This window comes from Phyllostomus hastatus, unplaced genomic scaffold (genome assembly GCF_019186645.2).
Source record: "Phyllostomus hastatus isolate PE091 unplaced genomic scaffold, TTU_PhHast_1.1 phas_scaffold_55, whole genome shotgun sequence".
In the NCBI taxonomy this organism is placed as follows: Eukaryota; Metazoa; Chordata; class Mammalia; order Chiroptera; family Phyllostomidae; genus Phyllostomus; species Phyllostomus hastatus.
Window position 1 is genome coordinate 12070855 of NW_025334035.1, and position 25028 is coordinate 12095882.

The following is a 25028-nucleotide window of genomic DNA, read 5'->3' on the forward strand; positions in this document are numbered from 1 at the left end:
AATATATACTTTTTTTTCTGTACAGCAAAGACAACTTTAAGTGGCAAACCACAAAACAGAAAAAGTGCAATAGCAAAATTTTGATACAGCAAATACGCATATATGTAGATACATTTTTTCTTACAAATAAATAAGAAAAAATTATCACAACAAATACATAAAACACACACAAGAATATGGGATTAACAAGGGAAATAAAATTAATGAAGTCAACCCTATAAATAATCACAGAAAAGTACAATAAAATCACTCCCCAAATTGAGAAATATTAATAATGTCTACTGTTATTGAGAGTTTGGTAAAAAGGCACTCTTTTACACACTACTGGTGTATAAAATGAGTACAAATTACTTTCTAAATAATGGCAATAGACACCGTAAGCCTTGAAAATATGCATATCCTCTACAACAGCAATTCCACTTCTAGAAATTCATTTGATTATTCAATACAGAGATACCCAAAGATGAGTGCCTGAGGCTGTTTCTCAAGGAATTGTCCTAAACACACAGTATATGAGCTTAGAAAATTGTCTCTTAAAAAGTTTAGTTAAAGGGAAATTTTATTTAGAGTATGCCACAAAAAGTCTATATAAGAACATTTGGTTTTACAAATATATAATTTGTATATACCATTAGGATTCAATTTTTCACATGTCTGTCACATCTTCACAAGATTTTAAGACCAAAAACAGAAACATCATATATTCCACAAATATTTATTGAATGGTACATACCACTATGTATAAACACTGTAACACTTTTATAAACACTGGCACAGAATGGTGACCAAGTCATCTTATTGTGAGAGGACATAGAAAACAAAATTCATGAAATAGTATGAAGTGCTATAACTAAAACAGAATCAGAGAGGAGGGGGAAGAGAGACATTTCTGATGGGGTGATCGTAGAAGGTCAATCTCAACGAGGATGACCGGATGACTTGATGCCCCGACTTCTTCAAACAGACCCAACTTAAAACTACTGTCCCAGTGCAATTAATTATGCTCCATTTCCTTCTCAAAACTGTCCCAGTTCTAAGATGACTTTTGAGTCAATCTTGAAAGATGACCCAGCTGACCTGGAAGATAACAACATTTTCTGAAGGTCTACAAAAGCCCCAGGGCAAAGCAAGAAGCCTAAAGAGAGGGTGTCAGGGGGCAAGGCCTGATAATTGGGGGGGCGGGGGGGAAGAGTGATGGAAGGGATTTTTGCTGGTGTATATTCAGAAATTGAAATATCTCATTGTGTTCTAAATATAATCCTTTTCTATCTTTATGTTACAAATACAGCAGGTCCTCAATTTAAGTCATTTCCACTTAATATCATTCTGTTATAATGTTGATGAGATGTCATAATCTTGTTTATTTCAATTAGCCTATGGTAAAATTGGTTTCCTTATACATTTCACTTAAAGTCACAGAACCTACTGAGGAACTCAGGTAAGGACTCAATATACTTTCTTCCAGAATTCATAACTTGTTTCATCTTTCTGTAGACCTTCTCCACCCCACATTTAAAAAATATTCTTCTACATTCTCCTCTTACACTTCTTAAAGTTTTGTATTTTTAATATTAGCTCCTTAAACACCTAAATATTTTTTCTAAATACTGAAGTAGAAGTCTACCTATATTTTGATAGGTAATTATCTTAACAAACTCTTACTGAACATGTCTGCCTTTCCACACTGTTCTGAAATGCCATTCCTATTACAACCCAGCAATTTTACTATGTACCCTACAGAAACTCACATACTTACATACAAAAGGATACTTATTGCAGCAATGCAAAAGGCAAATTTGAACACAACCTAAATTCCATAATATAGTATATTCATATGACAAAATACTACACAGCAATTATAATGAAAAAAAAAAACAAGAGCTATGCTTCAAAACATGTAAACCTCAAAAAAACTAAAACTGAGGAAAAACAATTTACACAGTGATACTAGCATGTAATACTAGAAAATAAAACTATTTTTATATATGCACATAACAAAAGTATAAACATATCAGATATATATCTACTTTAGGATAATAATTACAACTAAGGAAGGAAAAAGATCTAGGAAGGGGATACAATCTTAAATACTTTCATTTTTTAGTTAAGTTCTTTTTATAATTTTTATTTACTGATTTGAGAGAGAGAGAGGGAAGAAGGGAAAAAGAGAGAGACATGAATTCATTGTCCCGCTTATTTATGTATTCATTGGTTGATTCTTTTAAGTGTTCTGACTGAGGATCAAACTCCAACCTTGGTGTATTGGGAAAACATTCTCACCAACTGAGATACCCAGCCAAAGCCAACACTTCATTTCTTTACTTTTTAAGGTTTTATTTATTTACTTTTAGAGAGGGGGGAAGGGAGGGAGAGAGAAACATGGATGTGTGAAACATGGACTGGTTGCCTCTCACATGCCCCCAACTGGGAACCTGGCCTGCAACCCAGGCATGTGCCCTGACCAAGAATCAAACCTATGACCTCTGGGATTTCGGGACACCTAACCCACTGAGCCACACTAGTCAGGGCCAACCAATACTTTATTTCTTGAAACAGAGGGTGAATCAAGTACAATAAAATACTATTTTCTTAAACACAGAAAGTAGATGCATGGACATTTATTATGTTACTCTATGCATGTTTCTATGGGTTTCAAACAGTTCATAAAGAAAAAGAAAAGTCATCTTTATTAAAAAGTAAATTTCCATATGCCCATGATTATAAATTCACTAATTTGACTGCCCCTTCCTATGTCAATGCCACACTTTTTAAGTTACTATATAACATTATGAAACTTTTATATCTGATAGGACAAGTTTCCCCTCACTGTGCTTAGTTGTTGCTGCTACTTTTCACGGCCTTCAGAGTGCTCTTTTAGCACTTTTACTCTTTCACGTGAATATGAGAGTCAGCTTGTCAGACCCCATAAAAAAATTATGGATGAGAGCATATAAATATTGAATGCACAGACTGACTAAAGGGAGAACAGATAACTTTATACTAGTGAGCATTCTCATCCTAAAACATGATTATGTATCTTTATGTTTTAAGATGGGAAATAAAGTGTGTGTATGCAATTAATATGGGAATATTTTACATACACGAGGTGGAACCAAAAAAAAAAAAAAGGAATTATCCTCTGGAGGGAAGGTCCTTGTAGTACAGGCCTCCCCCCACTAGGTGAGTGTTCTAGTAACCCATCTGTATCAGTGTTCCAGCTGGCGTTGTTGTGAGAGGCTGTTTGGCTTCAGTGAATTTTTTTTTCAAGACTCTTTTAACACATTTGCCCATTTTATGATGGGTGATTTACTAGTACACTTGCCCACACTGTGCTGAGTGTTCAGCATTTCTTGACCAAAAACAGCGCATGACCCCTGTGCCCCACCCTCCCTATCCATTCAATCTTACCCTGAGTGACTTTTTTTTATTTCTCTGATGAAAAAAGTCCTAAAAGGGAAACATTTTCCTGATGTCAAAGAAGTGAAACAAAACAGACTAAAAGTCACTAAAGAGACAAAAAAGCACTAAAAGGCATCAAAATCCACGAGTTCAAAACCTGTTTTGAGCAGTGTAAAAGCATCTCAATAGGTGTATTGCATCAAATGGAGAGTACTTTGAAGATGACTTAAGTTTAAACATGTATGAATAAATACACAATCTTTTATAAATAAATTCCGGTTTTATATCCCCTACAAATATGAAGACTATTATATATAATGGAAAATGTGTAGGAGATATAATTCTTATGTTAATTATATATAAAATATGTGAAGTTACCATAAGAAATATTATGTACATGCACACACGTGCATATATACTCCTAACAGAAATTATTTATATACAGGGTGAGGAAAAAGTAGGTTTGCAGTTATAAGTACACAAAACAGAGCTTATTCTTGTATCATTATTTATTATTTATTATTTTTCATACAAATTTTAAACCTACTTTTGCCATACCCTGAATAATAAAAATTACATATAACTATATATAAATATGTATGTATATATATGAAAATTCACATTCACTTAATAATTTATATAATTTAGTAAAGTTTTAGTTTTGTTTCCATTACTTTAAGGAATTTGGGAGTAGAGCAAATTAAAAAAAATTCAGTGTGCCAACTTAATCCAATTTTCTCCAATTTTAATCAACAAATTCTTTATGAACTAGGTTTAGAATATAAAATTTTCTAGAGAACCAAAATTCAATATAACCTTAAAACAAAACTTAGTCCTGGTTGGAGCATCATCCCATAAACCGAAAGGTTGTGGGTTCAATGATCAGTCAGGGTACATGCCTAGGTCTGATTCCTAGTCCGGGTGCATACAAGAGGCAATGTTTCTCTCTCACACCCAGGTTTCTCTCCCTCTCTCTTTCTTTCTTGCCCTATGAAATCAATGAGCATGTCTTCAGGTGAGGATTTAAAAAAAAAGAAAACTTGATTATTGACCTCCAGTAAGATGGAGGAATAGGTGGATGCACCGTACCTCCTCGCACAACCAAGATTAGAACAATAATAATTTACAGATAGAGTAACACTCAGAACTGACAGAGGATTTATCTGAATGGAAGTCGGACAGCCAAGAAGTTGAAGTAGACCCGGACATCCAGACTGGTAGGAGACGACGAGCCAGGTGGGTGCGGGGCCGGCACGGTCGGCGGTACACGGAGGTCGGGGAAAATTTGGCGTGACAGCCATCCGGGGCGCAAGAACACAGCGGTGAACCCTGAGTATGCAAGCTGCGGCTGGGGGGACCCAGTGAGGCAGCGATTGTGGACCAGGGCAGAGCTCACAGCCCAGGATCCCAGAGAAGGGTCTGAGCCCAGGAGAACGGAACTACCACCATTGTTCCCTCCCGACCTGTCCCCGCTCCCGCTCCCGCCCCCACATATAACGTCACAATCTAGCGACTGGGGTGCCCAGCCCCAGTGAACACCTAAGGCTCCGCCCCCCACCGTAACAAGAGTGATCAGACCAGAAAAAAAAACAAAAGGAGAGACAGGGAAAGACATAAGACATGTTTCCAACAGAACAGATCAGTCCCCCAGGACTCATCCTTTTGAGTGACCAAGAAATAGCCAATCTATCAGATGCACAGTTCAAAACACTGGTGATCAGAAAGCTCACAGAATTGGTTGATTTTGGGCGCAATTTAGATGAAAGGGTGCAGGTTACCATAAAAGAGATGCAGGAAGATACGCGGAGGAGAGCCAATAGTGAAAGGAAGGAATCTGAGTCTCAAAACAATACAGTGGACCAGAAGGAAGATAGAATCAACCAAGCAGGAAAGCATGATGAAATAAGAATTCAAAAAATCGAGGAAAAGCTTAAGAGCATCCAGGACACCTTTAAACGTTCCAACATCCAAATTATAGGGGTACCAGAATGGAAAGGGGAAAAGCAACAAACTGAGCACGTATTTGAACAAATAATAAAGGAGAACTTCCCCAATCCGGCAAAGGGAACAGTCTTCCAAGAAATCCAAGAAGCTCAGAGAGCCCCAAAGAAGTTGGACCCAAGAAGAAACACACCAAGGCACATCATAATTACATTAGCCAAGGTAAAAACGAAGGAGAGAATCCTAGAAGCAGCAAGAGATAAGGGGACAGTCACCTACAAAGGACTTCCCATCAGACTGTCAGCTGATTTCTCAAAAGAGACCTTACAGGCAAGAAGGGGCTGGAAAGAAGTATTCCAAGTCATGAAAGACAAGGACCTACATCCCAGATTGCTCTATCCAGCAAAGCTCTCATTTAGAATGGAGGGGAAGATAAAGTGCTTTTCAGATAAGGTCAAGTTAAAGGAGTTCATCATCACCAAGCCCTTATTTTATGAAATGTTAAAGGGACTTACCTAAGAAAAGAAGATAAAGAAAAGACATGTATAGTAAAAGGACAGCAAACTCACAATTATTAACAACCACACCTAAAGCAAAACCAAAATAAACTAAGTAAACAACTAGAACAGGAACAGAACCACAGAAATGGAGGGTACATGGAGGGCTAGCAGCAGGGGGGTGGGAGGAGGAGAGAAGGGGAAAAGGTATAGAGAATAAGTAGCATAGAATGTAGGTTGAAAATAGATAGGGGGAGGGCAAGAATAGTACGGGAAATGCAGAAGCTAAAGAACTCATAAGTATGACACATGGACATGAACTAAAGGGGGGGAACGTGGGTGGGAGAGGGGGTACAGGGTGGAGGGGAGAGAAGGGGGAAAATGGGACAACTGTAATAGCATAATCAATAAAATATATTTTAAAAAACATTTTAAATAATAAACAATTGATCAAAAAAAAAAGAAAGTCTCCTTCCCCTACATAAATGGTAGCATAGAAGATACATACTGTTCTATATCCTGCTTTTACTACTTAGCAATATATCTTAACAATCATTCTCATGAGTCCACAAAAACCATTTTTCTCTTTCCACTGCTGTAAAGTATTTCCCTGTATGAATGTTCACAAATAGTTTATGAAAGTTTTCCAAGTAATTCTGATTTGGACTGGTAAGAAAGGCTTTCGTGATCTATCTCTGAACTCTCAACCCAATTCACACATGCCAAGTAAATAAAAGCTATAAAAGGAATGGAGAAGCAAAAGGAAAGATAATAGCTCAAGGTCATCAACATTTTTTTCCAACATTGGCCTACATGACAAGAAATCCATGTAGTATGGTGGTGTTTGTGGGGTCTTTTTAACTATTCAGAAATGTTGAGTCCTGAGTTCAACATCTGCATTCAATGTCACTCAAATATGACTCACACAATTTGCCCATGTTTCCCTTTTGTCAGTAATCCTTCAAGTTGTCCTAGTTTTGTGATTTTAGTGAGCTTAACTTGAATTTTTTTCCAAAATAAAATAAAGTCAGATACTATCAGCTCAACACAGGTTGCAATAAAACATCAGTGAAATAAGAGATTAGCTCTTATTGGTATACAAATTTACCAGTCAAAGCAGATACTACCCCTGATCACAAGAGCTACACTTGGAGACCACTATGACCTTCCTCAAACCTTCAGCATGATACATATAATAACAGTTCAGACCTTTTGTTTTTAAATAGGGCTCTCCCCTCAACCATGTACATGGAAGCCAACTGCATTAATGTTGATAAAAAGGAGAAATATTCTGACTCAGTGAGAATGGAGAACCTAGACTCTATCATTTTCGGTCTCTCTGCCCAGTTCTGCCTTCCACCCTACCTCCAGCTCTGGTGCACCAAGACACCTCCACAGAACACTTTATGGTTTTGAAACAATTGAAATAAAAAAAAATCCAGTTTAAAATTAAGGCTGCAGGGAAAGAGAACACCTCAAATGGCATTTTCAAATTTTAAGTTCTTTATGCCAGTTAACTCAGGGTTAGGTGCATGCCTAATTCATGAAATGTAAAAATTCTGTGAAATTTTTAAGAAACCTGGTCAAAGTTAGCTCTTTCTTTCACCATGTTTGAAATTTGAACTGTTCTAGCTATATCTGGGCCATACAGTTCTTTCCAGGCTACTTTGTAGCATTTTGAGAGTTTTGTGCATCATCTTCCACTTGAACCTTTTGGGGGAGGGATCTTGGAGGAGTTTCAAGCTGTGACTAGACTTCCAACGGACTCACCAAAAAGGTTAATCCAATCTTGACTTTGAAGTCTTCTCAGATGCTCGTTCTCAAGCTGTCTCAGAAGTACTAGAAAAGACCCTTGGTAACTTGACTCTCAACCCAAGCACCAAATTCCCCTCCCTTCTACCAGGATGTTCACCCCAACAGCAGGGCAGAGGAAAGAACCTTCAGGGACTTGGACTGGGGCTGGGTCAAGGCACACTCTGCAGGAGACAGGGAGTATGAACATTGGCAACTGCTTGGAAAGAAAGGATGTTACAGGTTATTAGATACTGCAGCACCCTGTCTCTATTTCGAAAAGATCCACGGGAAACGAGATTAAATCAAAAGTCAGAAAACTCAGATGTAGCTATCATTACTGCCTATTTCATGGATATTTCTCTGATAATATTAACATAAAGAATACTTAAGATATTATGCCCTGGCTGGTGTGGCTCAGTGGATTGAGTGTCAGCCTGAGAAGCATGGGTTCGCTGGTTCAATTCCCAGTCAGGGCATGCTCCTGGGTTGCGGGCTGGGTCCCTGGTTAGGGAAGTAAGCAACCACACATCGATGTTCCTCTCCCTTCCCCGCTCTCTAAAAATAAATAAATAAATAAAATTTTTAAAAAGAATAATTAAGACATTTACCCATAAACTTTACTTTTGTACTTTGTGCTCCCTTGCTGGTAATTTCAGGGTCATTAGGACAGACCATATACCAATATTTTGATAATCTATGATAGCAGTTCTGTGATGTCTTATTTTTTGCATCTCTTTCTTGAAAGTCTGTCTTGATGCCAGTAACTTATAAAAAATCGGTAGCTTTCATTTGAACGACTTCAATATACTTCAGTTCCACTTTCTTATTTGACCCAAAGAAGCACTAATAGATCTTGAGTGTTGTTGGTGTATTTCAGAAGCCTGAAGTAAGTACAACAAAACCCAATATCAAGAATTAGCCCTGACCAGCATGGCTTAGTGGGTTGGACATCATCCCTCAAACTGAAAGGTGACTGGTCTGGTTCCCGGTCAGGGAACATGCCTGGGTTGCAGGCCAGATCCCCGGGTGTTTTTCTCATACATTGATGTTTCTCTCCCTTCCTCCCTCCCTTCCCTTCTGAAAATAAATAAATCTTAAAAAAAAAAAAAAAGACTTAGGAGCAAGTGCCCTGGCCAGTGTGGCTCAAGTTGGTTGGAGCATCATCCCATAAACCAAAAGGTTGCAAGTTTGATCCCAAGTCAGAATGCATATGAGGGGCAATTAATTGATGTTTCTCCCTCTCTTTCCCTCCCCTTCCACTCTCTAAAATCAACACACATATTTTTCAAAAAATAAGTATAATCAAGTAACTTGTACAAGAGGAATGTAAAAAAGAAAGCACTGGGTGATTTGGCCAGAGACTAATTTAGCACAGGGTACATTAATTAGAATCTCTGGTTTTGAAAAATTTGAATTGTAACAGAATTTTCTGATGTGCTATTTCAATTTTTAGTAGCAAAAAATACATGTGTAAAGGACCTTATTAAAATTCGATGCACATTTGGGTACCTAAAAGAAACCTGGTCAAGGTCTTTTGTGCAACCTCTTCATATCATAAACATATATAATCATATTTTAGAATAGAAATAATATGCTAAAGTTAAATGTCTTTGTTATAAGTGACAAGAGCATATTTTATCTGAATTTTAGAGATTAACTAAGAACTAACCTCCTATATTTTACAAACAGGAAACAAAACATAGTAAAATGAAACTGCTGTACTTAAATTCCTTTTGCATCTTCCCACATTGAAGTACAGTAGTTCCCCCCAACCCCCAGCAATTGGTTTCACTTACTCATGGTCAACCACAGCACAAAAATATTCAATGGAAAATTCCAGAAATAAAAAATTCATAATTTTTAAATCTCCCACCATCCTGCCCTGACGTAAATCATTCCTTTGTCCAACATATCTATGCTGTATATGTTACCCGCACATTAGTCACTTAGTAGTTATCTCAGTTATCATATGAACTGTAGCAGTATCACTGTACTTGTGTTCAAGTAACACTTATTTTATTTTACTTAATAATGGCTCAAGGCACAAGAGCAGTGATGCTGGCAATTTGGATATACCAAATTAAGTAAACTGGTTCCTTTAAGTGAAAAGGTATGTATGTATAGGAAAAAAAACTATATAAATGGATCACTAGTATACATGGTTTTAGGCATCCATTGAGGGTCTTGGAACATATTCCTGAGGCTGGTGAGTAAGAATTCCCTGGCAAGTGGAAGGAGGAAACTGAGACAAATGACTGAACAAACGGATGGAAGAGCTGAGCAATTAACAGCCAGCTGACAAATCACAAGACTACCCTCACTAACCAAAGACACCTAAGAGCAGGTGGTTTAAACCTATCCCCACTAACCAAAGATATCTAAGAACAGATGGTTTAAATCACCTTAGGGAGATAGATAACACACACAATAAAAAATAAAAAATAAACCCACAATTAAAGCTAGACTAATCCAAGATAAAAGTAAAACTAACCAGAAAATAACCTCATACCCCACTATAAGCTCATTTTAATATGTCAATATACTACACAACATACTCAGAAATAGGACTATTCTGTTGAGATCCTCCCCTGGGACTGCCCCTAGAAGTCCCACCTATAGAAAACATGAATGGATAACCCCTCAGGACAAAGGATGCCTGCACACTCCCTTTGTTAAGCACACCCTCACCCCCCTTTTCTCAGGCGTGTACATCACTTCTATCCCAAGCTTGAAGGGTCCCAAAGAGACCTGCACCCAGGGGAACAACAGGCAATGGCAGCTCATTCCAGGCTTATCCCCTGATCCTGTCTCCAGGGGCCCTTCCTTTGCCTCACTGTCTCAAACTTTAATAGATTTACTCTCACTTTCACATGGAATGTATCTTGAAATTTTCCCTGCCCGGGTCAGGAACCTAGAGGTCACCTGACACACAAAAGTTTTCAGACTGTGCAGGCACAGGGCCAGCTCCTGGCATGGAAGTAGTCTGGTAACATCCCCTGCAGATAAGGAGGGACTACTGTAATAAAGACACACACACAAATTTACTCAACAGGAAACGTATCTTGCAATAAAATTTCAAAAACAATCATAAAAAAAAAAGAATCCAATCTCTTCTCACCAGGAATTCCTGGCTTTTGGCCTAGAACCTTTGCATAACTAAAATGTACTTGAATAGATTTTCAAGGTGGCCTAAGCTACCTTGGGAAAAGAAAACTAAAAATGTACTTCACTGTGGTAGGACTGCAGATGCCTCTTTTGATGAGCAAGAATGAACCCACTGATGTTCACACAAAAGTGAAGCCCACAGTTCACCAAAGCAGAAAAAGAACCCTACAAAATATACAATCTAATTTTATTTTAGATGATCAAATTATAAAACCTTTTGATACAAAAGTATGGAATAGGGGAATGGCCTCTATAACATTACAGATGCCAAAATATTAGTTACTAAACTGAGGCAAATCAGGTCTCACTAATTCTCACAGAGAAGCCCAGCTCTCGTCCAACTCCAAAGTTACATTAGGAAAGGAGAAGCTAAAAAAAATCATATGCACCCCTATGTTCACTGCAGCATTATTTATAATAGCAAAAATATGGAAGTAACCTAAGTGTCCACTGATAGATAATTAGACAAAGAAGATGTGGTACATATAGACAATGGAATATTACTCGGCCAATGGAATATTACTCTTTTTTATTACTATTAAAAAAAACAAAATCTTGCCATTTTCAATATAGATGTAGAGGGTATTATGCTATGTGAAATAAAACAGAGAAAGACAAATACCACATGATTTCAACTATATGTGGAATATATCAAACAAACAGAAACAAACTGAGATACATAGAACATTTTGATGGTTGTCAAACAGAAGGGGACTTGAAGGGTGGGTGAAAAATGAAAAGGGACTGAGTAGTACAAATTGCCATTTATAAAAACAATCATGGGGCCTATTCTCTCTGGATGCTTGAAGATGATCCACCACTATGAAGGACACAGTAACTGTACAGACCAGGAAGTTCATGACCAACAGACTACTTCATTGGAAATAAATGGTTATCAATATCCCTCACCCTGAAAAGACAACAATACCTAAGACAGAAATTCAGGGAAAACTAGCCAAAATGTGTAAGACTACAACAGATGTGTTGTTTTTAATCCTCACCCAAGGATATGTTTATTGATTTTAGAAAAAGGAGTGAAGGAAGAAAAGAAACATTGATGTGAAAGAAAAGCATTGAAGGGAGTGGAGGGAAGGAGAAAGAGAAAAAGAGACATCAATGTGAAAGAGAAACATTAATCTGTTGCCTCCTGTAAGCACCCTGACTGAGGATCAAACCCACAACCTAGGCAGATGTCATTTTTGTGTTTGAATTCAGAACCCATTTTGGTAGTAGCAAGACAACTAGGTTTGGCATGATTTATTATTCCTTGGATTATCCAAAGAAAAATGAACCCGCACATAGACTTGCAAGATGTGGCCTGTATGATGACGGCCTCAAGAAAGGAATACAAGACGAAAATTAAGAAAATTAGAGAGCTGCAAATGCTTACAGTGGTGCTGACAAAAAGTGAGCTAGCAATTGGACAACAGAAGGAATAAGATTCTTCAGTGACTTTATCTGTGGTTATTGTGCAAATTTCTCGTAAGAAGATTAATAAACTAAGAACTTCAAAAATATCACAAGGATGTAGCCCTGGCTGGTGTGGCTCAGTGGATTGAGCACCAGACTGTGAACCAAAGGTTTGCTGGTTCAATTCCCAGGCAGGACACATGCCTGGGTTGAAGGCCAGTCCCCAGTAGGGGATGCTTGAGAAGCAATCACACACTGATGTTTCTCTCCCTTCTTTCCCCTCTCTAAAAATAAATAAAATCTTTTTAAAAAGTCATGAGGAGGTAAAGTACAACATAAGGGGTATAGTTAATGATATTATAATAACTGTATGCTGTCAGATGGGTGCTACACTTACCAAGGGGATCACCTCGTAAGTCATATAAGTATCTAGTCACTATGTTGTATACTTGAAACTAATATTGTACATCAACTATAATTGAAAAATAAAAAATAAAGTTTTAATAAAAAAAAAATAGGAATTGATTTCCAGCCGAGATGGAGGCATAGGTAGACATACTGTGCCTCCTCGTACAACCAAAATAAGGACAACAACAATTTAGAAACAAAATAACAACCAGAACTGACAGAAAACTGAACTGTATGGAAGTCCGACAACCAAGGAGTTAAAATAGACACATTCGTCCAGACCAGTAGGAGGGGCGGAGTCGGGCGGCAGGGCAGAGAGGGGTTGAGGCAAAAAAAGCTGTGGCGCTGGGCGCAAGGCAGCTGATGACAAACCCCAGGTGCAAAAGACAGCAGCTGGTGGACCCTGGGTGCACAGGTGGTGGCTGGCAGACCCCGGGTGCAGGGTGGCAACAGGCAGAACCAGCAAGGTGGCAGATTGTGAAGCGAGGCACTGTGCACAAGGTAGTTGGCTAACCGAGCAGTCCCACATTCACACACAGATAAACCAGGCAAAACTGGAGTTCGAGACAAACCGTGCAACCCAGGGTCCCAGCACTGGGAAATAAAGCCTCAAAACACCAATTGAAAACACATGTCCCAGCCTCACAGGAGAGTTTGTTGGAGAGACCCACAGGGCCCTAGAACGTACACAAGCCCACCCACATGGGAATCAGCACCAGAAAGGCCCAGTTTGCCTGGGGGAAGTGGTGGAAGGGACTGAAATCCAACAGAGAGAGGAGAAAGCACCACTGTTTCCTCTCGGACCCCACCCCCATATACAGCATCACAACCCAGCAACCGGGTAGACCAGCCCTGGTGAACACCTAAGGCGCCACCCTTCCTACGTAATAGGTGTGACAATACAGAAAAAAAAAAGAAGGCCCAAACAGAAGAACACATCAAAGCTCCAGAAATAATACAACTACGCGATGAAGAGATAGCCAACCTATCAGATGCACAGCTCAAAGCACTGGTGATCAGTATGCTCACAGAATTGATTGAATTCGGTCACAAATTAGATGAAAAAATGAAGGCTACACTAAGTGAAATGAAGAAAAATGCACAGGGAACCAATAGTGATGGGAAGGAAACTGGGACTCAAATCAATAGAGTGGACCAGAAGGAAGAAACAACCACACAGAAAAGAGGGAAGAAACAAGAACTCAAAAAAGTGAGGAGAGGCTTAGGAACCTCCAGGACATCTTTAAATGTTCCAACATCAAAATTATAAGGGTACCAGAAGGGGAAGAGGAAGAGCAACAAGTGGAAAACTTATTTGAACAAATAATGAATGAGAACTTGCTCAATCTGGCAAGCGAAATAGATTTGCAGGAAGTCCAGGAAGCTCAGAGTCCCAAAGAAGTTGGACCCAAAGAGGAACACACCAAAGCACATCATAATTACATTAGCCAAGATTAAAATGAAGGATAGAATCCTAGAAGCAGCAAGAGATAAGGAGACAGTCACCTACAAAGGAGTTCCCATCAGACTGTCAGCTGATTTCTCAAAAGAAACCTTGCAGACAAGAAGGGGCTAAAAGGAAGTATTCCAGCTCATGAAAGGCAAGGACCTATATCCAAGATTGCTCTATCCAGCAAAGCTTTCATTGACAATGGAAGGGCAGATAAAGTGTTTCCCAGATGAGGTCAAGATAAAGGAGTTCACCATCATCAAGCCCTTATTATATGAAATGTTAAAGGCACTTATCTAAGAAAAAGAGGATAAAAACCATGTACAGTAAAATGACAGCAAACTCACAATTATTAACAACCACACCTAAAACAAAAATAAAAGCAAACTAAGCAAACAACTAGAACAGGAACAGAACCACAGAAATGGAGATCACATGGGGGTTAGCAACAGGAGAGTGGGAGGAGGAGAGAAGGGGAAAAGGTATAGAGAATAAGTAGCATAGATGGTAGGGAGAAAATAGACAGGGGGAGGGCAAGAATAGTATGGAAAATGTAGAAGGTAAAGAACTTATGACACATGGACATGAACTAAAGGTGGGGGATGTGGGTGGGAGAGGGTGTGCAGGGTGGAGGAGAAGGAAGGGGGAAAATAGGACAACTGTAATAGCATAATCAATAAAATATATTTTAAAAATAAAATAAAATAAAATAAAAGCTGATCTCCTTAGTCTGTCTCAGAGCCCAGCCCCCAGAAGAGAGACTAGAAATCATTAAGTGAATTCTGTAATTTGTACGAGATCAGAGTGGTGCTAAACTAGAATAAAATTTCTCCTATGAAATAAACTAAAGCATTCTTCCCTTTAAAAAAAAAAAAAGAGCTCCTCTGGGGAAATGACATTAACAAGGTATTTTACCTGTAGCCTCTTTTTACATTATGATAACCCACTTATATGACAGATAAATGGAAGCTAAGGAAAAGGCCTTTTAGGTTAAACTATCCTACATCAATAAAGTATCATAATTGAAAGAAGCACATTATTTAAGGGCACAATTATATAATTAATCTAAGAATACAGGCATGCAATAAATAATTCATGAATTTCTTTAAAAATGCTGCTTTATCCCTACATAAAATAAAAAAGAACAAGTTTCTCAAGACAGCAATAGACAACACACAACTGAGAACTTGCGGGTATAGCTGCACTATGCTGAACTAATTCTCTGAGTTGGGCAATATTCACCCCTTCAACTATAAGAATATATTCATATTTTTTTCCAATGGCAAAATGGACAACTAATAGCTAATTCTCTCCTCCATTAACACAAAAAATAACAGTGTATTGAAATAAAAAAAAACTTGAACTTTGGATGCTTGGCCAGAATTAACAGAGAGGATATTAGCTAAGGAGAATAATAATGTTACCATAATACTAACAGCTCGACCATGCATGAGCTCACCTAAAACATTAGTTCCATTATTTTCCCTAATTAAGGCTTTAAAAAAGCTAAGTAACTTCCCCTACGTAATATTTTTAAAATATTATGTCAATGTCAATGATCAATGATCATGTTCTGCTGCCTCCCCTTTGATCCACTAACAGAGACAGACTGCTAAAAGTTATGAAGCAAAATAAAACAAAATTAATAAACAGCCTCTATTTCCAAGTGCATACCAAAATAGAGAAAAGCAATTAAAATAAAATTTATTGAATTATATACAAAAAGTAAAACCACTAGACACCTGTGAGGTGCTCATATGGCCTCCCTAACACCTAACAGTGCCTAATTCAAATAATACCCATTCCAACTACTAGTCCTCTTCTTCCTTTCACATCCCACCCTACCCTCAAGCTTCCCATGCTTCTCCATCTCAACTATCCCTTCTACATCTCTTGATGCAAGAAACTCCTAACTGGACTTCCCACTTCAATACTTTCTCCATTCAAAAATCAAAATGATCTTTTTAAACCATAAGTCAGAACATGTCACTCTCCAGGGTTATCATGCAACTTCAAATAAAATCCCAGCAGTCACTATGGCCCACAAGGCCCCACCTGATCTGGCCTGTGTTCTCTCCCAATTGTTCAGTAGGTTCCAAGAACAGACGCTTCCTTACAGCTCCTTCACCTTGAGGGGTCGGAGGAAGAAGGCTTTCTAGCTTCAGGCCTTTGTCCTTCTTTACTCTAGGTATTTCCAGCTTATTCAAGTGGCTGACTCCTCAAACTTAGGTCTCAGTTCAAATGTCATCTCAGAAAAGCCTTTCCCAACCACACTATAAGGCGGGCTCCCACCAGTTACTCTCAATCACATCACCTTTTTTGTTCCTTTACAGATTAATCATAATCTAATGAATCAGTTTGTTTTACTTGATTATATGTACTGTCTTCCCCCACAAAACGTAAACTCCTTATTTGATTACTACTATATTTGTTGAACAAAAAAAAGTAAAAAACTTATTTAAAGATTTATTTAATTAACGTTTGAAAATCTACTGAGAAGTCTATTTGAACAAAAGGACAGGAAGTCCATAAAAGTGTCAATTTTCCCAAAATTAACCTTTAAGTTCAATATTCCCAATTAATAGTCAGTATTCCCCATAAATATCTCAGCAAGATTTCCTTTCAAATTTCACAGAATGATTCTAAAATTTATCCAAAAGAATACATATACCAGAATTGTCAAAAGCTGAAAAAGAAAAACAAAACATAACAGAGTCATGAACAGGTGACTAACTCTATCAGTATTACAATTATAAAACAAAAATAATTTTTAAAACATGATAATATACAACAAAAGATCAAGAGAACATAACAGTTTCAAACATATTTGTAATAAATGATAAAAAGTTGCAAATCTAAAGGATGGATTATTCACTAAATGGTACTGACAACTTCTGGTTATTTGATAGAAAAAAAACATGCACATATATCCCTCACAAAATATATCTTTACCTCATTTCTTACATCAGAAATAAATTCCAGATAGATCAAAAGAATAGAAATTAAAAAAAGATGCTAACCAGTCACCCAATAAATTCAATAAAAGCTAGGAAAAGATGAAAAAAATCATAAAAATATTAAATTGAAATCTGAGGACTTCATTTGAAAAATACAAAAAGGTGTATGTTCAAAAGTCTTTCTCTTACTCATGTGCCTCAGTCTCTCAGTTCTCCTTCCTAGAACAACTAATGTTAACAGTTTCTTGGGTTTCATTTCAAAAACATCCTATGATATTCCAATGTATGTATACATTATTTTCCTCTTTAAAATAAGCAGTAGCATACTCCACATAATATTCTTCACTTTGTATTTTCAATTTAATAGATTGGTAAGTATTAAATTTTACAGTAAAGAAAGGTCTTTATAAAATAGAGTATGAAAACCAGAAGCCATATATAGACTGAAAACAGCCAGCATTTCTTGATTATTTACTTATTATGTGACAGCTACTGTGCTAAATGTTGTTTACATCATCTCCATTCTACAAATAAGGAAATTAAGGCTTAGAGAGGTTAAGTAATGTGCCCGAAGTCACACAGACAGCACAGGACTGGGTTGGTATCTCTGGCTATAATAATACTACAAAAAAATAGCTGTAGGGGGGAATATGCATACATATGAAAAAAGTAAATGTTCTAGTATGTAAAGAACTCTTCAAATTAATCTGAAAAGACCAATAACTTCATCAAAAATAACCAAACAAAAGCATGCCATTTATAAAGGAAATACAACCACCCCCCGCATTTAAAAATGTTAAACATCAAAAGTGATTGATTTTAAAAAAAGTGATTGATAAAAAGCCAATTAGAATCACTTTTTTTCTACTTCTTAAATTGTCAAAATGTTTTAATTTGTAATATCTGGTGTTGGCCAGGGTTTAGGGCATAGAAATATACTTGTATTAAAATCAAATTTACATCATGTATACAACAGAAACTCCACTTTAGGAATCTATCCTATAAAGCTGTTTCTACAATTATACAAAATAAACACACACACAAATACTTCACTACAGCTTTGTTTTTCTGACAAAACAAAACATTAGTGGCCATAAACTGATTAAACAAATTACAGTATTTTCATAAGTGGAATACTATGTAGCTATTACTGATAGAAATAGCTCTAAATATAACAACAAGAACAGTAGAATACAAAAGAACAGTATAGTATAATCCCATAATACAGAAAATTACCTACATACACAGAAAAACTCTGAAAGAATGTGTAACACTTAGCAGATTATATCCAGGAAGTGGAACATCCAAGAATTTCTTTATATGCTACTATACTACACTGCACTTGTGTAAAAATGTACTACTTATAATAAACAAGATAAGATTTTAAGATAACATATCCTCCTTCATTCATTAAAATGATTTTGTGTGAACAGAGTAACCTCTCCTTCCAACCCTCCCCTCCCCTCTGTTACCCCCATACACACACATACAGATACACAGACACACACAGAAATGCATACACACAGATACACACATGAGCACACACAGAGAGACATAGCTGATGAACTATATACTACCTATATCTGGTATATTTACACTGAATATATTTTAAGCTGTTAACTCCTAAAAAGTACAAGTTTTGGTTTCATTCCAAATACATAAAGTTAATATAAATCAAACTGAAGAACTTAAATCAAAAGCAATACCAAGTTAAATGTCTTTCAATAGAGACATGATGATTACTAGTTAAAACAAACATTTCAAAATTATACAAATCTATATGTTATTCCAAGGGAAATGAATGGCCCAAAACAAAAGGGGGAAGACGCAATCTGTGACTCTCATAAGTCTTAGAGTCAAATTTTCTAGAAAAATGTAACCTCAATTTATTTTGCTTTGATATCAATTTATACAAGTATACAGAAAAACAAACAGCCCAGGTTTTACTCCTCAAGTAGACACTGGGGAGGATAATAACCAAAATAATTTGGTAATTTTGACCATTCTCTTCCTTTGTGCTTAACTAATCTACTTAAAGATTTAATTTTTTTAAAGATCTTATTTATTTTTAGAGAGGGAAGGGAGGGAGAAAGAGAGAGAGAGAGAAACATCAATGTGTGGTTGCTGGGGGCCGTGGCCTGCAACCCAGGCATGTGCCCTGACTGGGAATCGAACCTGTGACGCTTTGGTTCACAGCCCACGCTCAATCCACTGAGCTACGCCAGCCAGGGCTAGATTTAATTTTTTTAATCCCCACCCAAAGATATGTTTATTAATTTGAGAGAGAGAGAAGGATTGGGGGGGGGGGCAGAGACACTGATCAGCTGCCTCCGGTAGTGCCCCAACAGGGAACTAAACCCACAGGTAAGTGCCCAGATCAGGATGGAATCCACAACCTTCTGGTGTCCAGGACAATGCTCCAAACAACTGAGCCACCCAGTCAGGGCAAAGATTTAATTTTTGATGTAAAACTTATCAGTACTATTCTTGCAAAGGGATTCCATATAATCCTATAAACTATTCCACATTCCTAATTCACAATTTTTTCCTAGTACTGAAACTACTCTCTAAATCCCTGCACAGGTATATAAATTAACATTCTTGCTCTCATATTACCTTGAAAAAAAAATACAAATAATCTGGGATGAACCAATCCCATGTTTACTTTCTCTTTCTCAAAAATCCCAGTAAACTGACAAACATTTTTTAAAGCAATGCTTTGAGCCCTGGCTGGTGTGGCTCAGTACATTGAGCACCAGCCTGCGAACCAAAGAGTCACTGCTTTGATTCCCAGTCAGGGTACATGCCTGGGTTGTGGGCCAGGTCACCAACTGGGAGTATGGGAGAGGCAACCACACATGATGTTTCTCTCCCTCCCTTTCTCCCTCCCTTGACTTTTCTCTAAAAATAAATAAAATCTTTAACAGAAAGAAATGCTTTGATACTTCACTGATTACAGACATTTTGCCTGACACTGGTGAATTCCTGTTTTTTAATTTTCAAGAACTACTCACCATCAAGTTCCCACATGCGTATCAATCAGCTTCTATAATAAACATGCCAAATAACTCTAGCAGTTAGGCTCTATTTTATGAACTCAAAAATTTCTACAAAATACTTTCTGGGTTGCAAAGTGTTATTCAAAGAGTGAGGGCAGAGGAAGGATTAGAAATTACTGAGATAGAGGCATGCCCACAAAGGGCTTATGGTCTAGTGGGGACTAAATGAACATGTACGTAAATAACTATGATGTTATAGTACAGGTATAAATAAAGCATTAAGAATTTTCAGAATGAAAAATATACAACTTTGGAGAAGGAGTAAGAGGGAGACTTCCTGGGTGAAGTGATATGTAATCAACCCCTAAAAAAAAAGGCAGGATTAAGATATGGTAGAGTTTGGAAGAGTCAAGTAGGGAAATAGCATTCCAGAAAAAGACATAATATGGGAAATAACAATACTTCTTAGTGCAACATAAAATAGGCATATTATTTAACAACTCAAGGAAATAAAGAAGTGTACCATACTTCAGTATTTATGTGAGGATATCAGTTTTTCTTTAAAATAAATTCTATGGCCTGAGTACCTACAGAAAATTAATATTCTATATGAGCTTTTCAATATAGCAATATGAATACAGTTCATGCTCATACTATTTAGCTAAGCTTTACATAACAAAGTCCCTCATAATTTAAAAACAATCTGGAGATTTTAAAGTTAGTGAAGCAAGCAATACCTAAGGTATAAAACAATTTTATCTGTTTAGTTCTCAGAGGTAACCATTGGCACAATAAATTTTCTTGTAATGCTTTAATTCCATGAAATATCACTAGGTCCATATAACCTAAAGACATTTTTGTCTAATCATAGCAGACTGACATTTAAACAAAGTAAATAATTCCCAGTGATCATACTACAGATGTGGAGCAATACTAATTTTTTTCAAAATATATTTTCATTGAAGAAATTTTAAAGAAATACCTTAAATTCAATACCTAAACTGAATACATTATCTCTCATTCCATCCACCCCTATTTTTGTTTTAAGTAACTGTCAATCATCACAGTGAATAATCCCATAGATCAGCAATTTTCAACCTTTTTCATCTCATGGCCACATAAACTACTAAAATTCTTACCAAAAAATAGTATTTTTTACTGATCTGACAAAAAAATGGTATACTTTTGATTCGTTTACACCAGGCTGCTATTGTTGTGTTGGCTGTTGTCATTTTTTTATTTGACAAGCTAAGGGAAAAGAGGTCAGTGACCTGACTAAACAGTCAGGTATTGTGTGTGTTAAAAGTTCTTGCAGCACACTGGTGGAAATTGCTGCCATAGACGACATGGTGTAATGAAAGGAGTACCACAGTGGATGTCAAAAGATTGGATTCTGCTAGTTCCCAAATACAATGGTTTAGGCAGATCACCTCATTTCTGTGACCCTAGGAAAACAAGTTATGACTACAGACAGCCCCCAACTTACATATGTTCTACTTAAAACTTTTTTTGACTTTACAATGTTGTGAAAGTGATAAGCATTTAGTAGAAATCATACTTTAAATTTTGATCTTTTCCTGGGCTAGCAATATGTAATATAATACTCTCTGGAGATGATGGGCAGCAGCAGTGAGCAAGACTCCCAGTCAGGCACCAGATCAAAGAGGGCTGCTCGGGTAAACAGAGGATACTCTGCAATATACTGTGTTGCCAATGTTATTTGGATACTGTGTTTTGTTTTCCCATCACAGCATGTCTACAATAGGCCCATCTGTATCTCTTGTTTCTGGCAAGAAAAGGAAAGCAATTACTGGTGAGATGAAACTACATCAACGCAACTGTAAGCTAATGTATGTGTTCTCAGCATATTTAACTAGGCTAGGCTATGATGGTCCTTCGGTAGGTTAGGTCTACCCAGTGCATTTTCAACTTACGATATTTTCAACTTAGGGTGGGTTTATCAGGATTGTAGCCTCTGTGGATAATCTATATGACGCTACATTCTACAGTTCTATACATAATTAGCATTTTGTTTCAACAATTTAATTTTTTTAGATCACCTTTAAGTAAAAATATTAGCAGCACACAAGGAAGAATTAAACTGAGGAATTCCACAGAAATTCTTACAGAGGTTTGTATAGTCTCACCCTCAAACGCAAAGGACTCGGGAGAAAAAAAAACAAACTATGCTGTATCTGAAGACTATCCAAGCAATATAGTATTTTGACCACACTAGCTCCTGGGGTAGAAAAAATGGTAGTAAAACAGTAAAAATATTCAAGGAAAACCACTACCACAAGAATACCAAAATAAAAAACAGATGCTCTACACAGTTACTGGTACATACCAGAAGCTTTTCATAGCTTTCCAATACTCCTAATAAGTCCTGATAGAAAAAGAAACAAACAAAATGTTTTCTTAACCATATATCTAAATGTACTTTTTTTTGCATCCTCAAGCTTGAAAAGTACAAAACACCAGGCAATCTACAGTTATTTGTACACACATTAATCTGTTCAACTTTATACAACACCTTTATAGCATTTAGTAACATGCACTCAACATAAAAGGCACTTAACATTGGTTGCACAAGGCAATGAACTATACATGAATCTCTAATCAACAAACAATAAATTGTGATCAACATTTAATATCCTTTGTGCCATATTCTAGTAAAATCCAAATCTGAAAGTAAAAGAACAGCTGGCAGTAACTAAATATGGAGACTTCTAGCATTTCCAGGCATCAGTAAGATTTGAAACTGCAATTAAGACATTACAAAATACAATTAAAACTGAGTAACAAAACACAAACACACACACAAAACAAGTAACAAACAGCTTGAAATTTACCTATATCAGAGGTTTTTTAACCAGTGTGCTGCAAGAATTTTTAAAACACACACTACCTGCCCTGACTGGTGTGGCTCAGTGGGTTCCCACCATGGCACATACCTGGGTTACGGGCCAGGTCCCTAGTTGGGGACATGTGAGAGGCAAGCGATCTATGTTTCTCTCGCACATCAATATTTCTCTCCCTCTCTTTCTCTCTCCCTCCCCCCTCTAAAGATAAATACATAAAATTTTTCAAAAAAATGTGTAAACAACAGGGACACTGACCTCTTTCCCTTTATTTTATTTTTTTTAAAGATTTTATTTTTATATTTTATTTTTAGAGAGGGAAGGGAGGGAGATAGAGAGAGAGAGAGAGAGAGAGAAACATGAATGTGCGGTTGCTGGGGGTTATGGCCTCCAACCCAGGAATGTACCCTGGCTGGGAATCGAACCTGGGACACTTTGGTTCCCAGCCCGTGCTCAATCCACTGAGCTACACCAGCCAGGGCTGACCTCTTTCCCTTTAGATTGTCAAATAAAAAATAACAACAGCTAACAACAGCTGTCCATTGTGACTGAATCAAAACTATATATAATTTTTGTCAGATTGGAGAAAAATGTATTCTTTGGTGTGCCATCAAATTTTAGTAATTGGTTTATATGTACTATAAGATGAAAAAGATTGAAAATCACTGACCTATATCAATTCCTGGTCTATTCAAAGGCCTTTGCTTTCAACTGCAGATAACAACAGCAAGAAAATTTCACCCTTTAAAAAGCTTTAAATACCTTAATCTAAATTTGCCTAGTCTTGGAACAAACTTTTAAAGAATTAAATTTAAAGGGACAATTAAATTTTTAAAAAATAAGGTAATTTCAAGTATTTTGTGCTTTTTTAAAAAAATTAAGTGGGAAGGCCAAAGACTTAAATTTTAATATATAATTAAATTCAACAAGACATTCAGTTAAAAATATGTATTCCTCAGAGGCCATGGAGACTATCACAGCTACACATCGACATATATGTCACAGCAGAGACAAGTGTATTTGGATAAGTTGTAATGTGAAATACATTTTTCTACCTAGAGCACAATGTTTACTTGTTCAATAAATATTTGCAGTGTCAATATTCTACACAGTGCCTTAAAGATAACATTAGAGAAGGATCTATCCTGCCCTCAAGAGGAGATAAAACATGTCCGTAAAAACCTAAACACAAAGTAGAAAGTGTAAATGTCATGAGATGTGTAAATAAAGTATTTTACAAGTGCAGAGGAAGCTGTTACTACCTCACAGGAGTACAAACATTTTAATCTGTTTAAGTAATTTCATAATTATTAACTTTCTTAGGAACCCTAAGACAGCAGATGTTTTCTTACTATCATAGGTGAGGAAACTGAAGCACAGAAAGATTGATCATATTCCAAAATGCCACAATGTTCATTAAAGAAAGAATCAGGACTCTGTTTTACATTTTCTGTGGGGCAGTAGTTCAACATATGGCAAGCCTTTTGTAAAAAGAAAAAGTATATTTTCGTTTTGCAGATAATCACACCCTTATGTATATGTATGTGCATATTTTTATATATGCATGTTTAACCTTGATTCCATTATCAGATATGCTAAAAGCAAGGGAAAGCAACTGTAAATATTAAATGAACAAATAAACTTCCACTGGGTTTTAACAAAATAAGAAAATAAAGACAATATTTCTTTTTCCAAGAACTTGTGGTTACTTCTTCTATAATCATTACTTATTTAAACATAAGTTTCTAAAATTGGTCTGCTCCTGAGCCCAGGCAAATTGGTTCATCCAATAAATATCTTTATGAAAAGGTACATGAAAACATTTTCAAAAAGCCATTAAAAATTAAATGTCACCAACCCTTCAGTTATCCAAGGGACAATCACATGTGACCCCTCAGCAACACCTATTGATCAAGGTATGTTGAAAGAACGAATGAATATTTGTTGGCATTTTAAAATCCAGGGCCTGTTCTTTGCACAATGTTCTGCATCCCATCATTACCTCACCAGTGTGCACACAGGGAATGTAAGTTTCAATATTATTAGGATATGTTTAGTGACGCAAATCTGATGCAGGTGAATATACTAATCCCAAAGACTGGAATTACCCATACCACACTATCTCCAAGGTTAACCCTACTGAAGCA

General features: G+C 36.8%; 1 protein-coding gene across 12 annotated transcripts in view; it reads right to left on the reverse strand.

Moving 5' to 3' along the window:
• The window catches only part of NCOR1 (nuclear receptor corepressor 1), a 196214-nt gene that overhangs the window by 169997 nt on the left and 1189 nt on the right, over positions 1 to 25028 (reverse strand). The gene's annotated exons all lie outside the window — the stretch shown is intronic.